This window comes from Myotis davidii, unplaced genomic scaffold (assembly GCF_000327345.1).
Source record: "Myotis davidii unplaced genomic scaffold, ASM32734v1 scaffold290, whole genome shotgun sequence".
NCBI lineage: Eukaryota > Metazoa > Chordata > Mammalia > Chiroptera > Vespertilionidae > Myotis > Myotis davidii.
The window spans coordinates 1980478-1982062 of record NW_006285049.1 but is presented as its reverse complement, the minus strand read 5'-3'; positions in this window follow the sequence as shown (position 1 = coordinate 1982062).

Below are 1585 nucleotides of genomic sequence, written 5' to 3'. Positions count from 1 at the left end.
GGCTGAACTGCCATCGTTACCATGTTGTAAATTCCAGTTTGTTTGTGCCTATCTCAGCTCTTGGGGGGGAGGGCCTGGCCCACATACCCCTGCATCACCCCGCCCCCCCCCCCCATCTCTCTCCTGAGTGCAACTCGGACTTGACTGCAGACACTGGGATGGGACACAGCAGGGGAGGGGGAATAGTAAAAGGATTTGATTTTAACATCAGAAAACGTCTAATCTCTCTCCAAAGAATCCTACATCTAAAATGCCTTTGCTCCCATAACTCCTCTCTAAAGAAAAACAAGAAGAAAACAAAGAAGTTTCCTCATTTAAAAATCTGTTTGTTTACCCAGCCTGGAGGGAAGCCCCTCTCCTCTGTGCACTCCGCTGATCCCCTCTCGGGTGCCTTCCCTCCAATGTCAGGAGCCCCAAGGCCTGCGAGCACTGGCTTTGATCACCCAGTTGCTTCCCTCACAGGCTCCCCGCTGTCCAAGCCCAGCACTTGACGGTGGAGTGTAAATTGAGCTGGTCTTTATCTTAAAGACGTTACAGCAGACCCAAAACAAACACATTAACAGCCACTAAGAGACCTAACTAAAGCCAGCCAACAAATCAGCCTGCAGGAGATTTTGCCGAAGCATCATCCTTCCCTCTTGGCCCCTGAGCGCCTGCTCCCTCCCCACCAGCTCTTTCCCACAAACCTCCCACTGGACTGGAAGCGCCTGGAAGGCAGCCGCCCTGACTTCTGCTTCTTCCGCTTTTCCCTGCAATAAACAAGCACGGTCCCTGAGGACCTAATAAATAGCTACTGCAAATAAAATGAGAAAATAAATCTTAGCTGAAACAGCCAATAGCTCCCAGCCATCAAAAGGAATGCTTTCCTTTGGAGGCACAGACTACCCTGGAGTCCAGAGGGTCTAAATATAAAGTCGGTGCATGCACTTGTACACATGGGCTTGGGGTGAGCATTTTTCTAAAGGGTGGAGAGGAGGGCCCTTGGTGTTAATCGGAGTCCAATAATAAGAAATTAAAAATTAAATTTTTAAAAATCTGTAGATAAAATAATTTGATGTCTGGAATTTGCTTCAAAACATTCCAATCAGAGGGCAGGGAATGGTATAGTGGGGTGGGGTAGGTATAGTTATAGATGAAACAAGGTTGATAATTGTTCAAGTTAGGAAGGGAGGGAGGGAGGAAGGAAGGAAGGGAATTACCCTTAAAAAAAAAAGTCAGGGTGCTCAACTTAAAAAAAAAAGCATGTCATTTGCACAAATTTGCATATCAGGCTCACTAAGTCCTAATTCCAAATATGATTATATTCAAGTGGTGGTGAGAAGCACACTAAAATATAGATCACTTAATGTTTAACATAGCAGCTGTCACCCAATAGGTGTTCAATAAATTTATGTTGGATGAATGGGTGGGTAGTAGAATAAGGATGGAAAGATTGAAGGAAGGAAGGAAGGAAGGAAGGAAGGAAGGAAGGAAGGAAGGAAGGAAGGGAAGGAGGGAGGGAGGGAGGGAGGGAGGGAGGGAGGAAATCCTTGCTACAGAACACAATGAAAGATGCAGACAGCCCATAGTGTGCAGCTGTCATCTC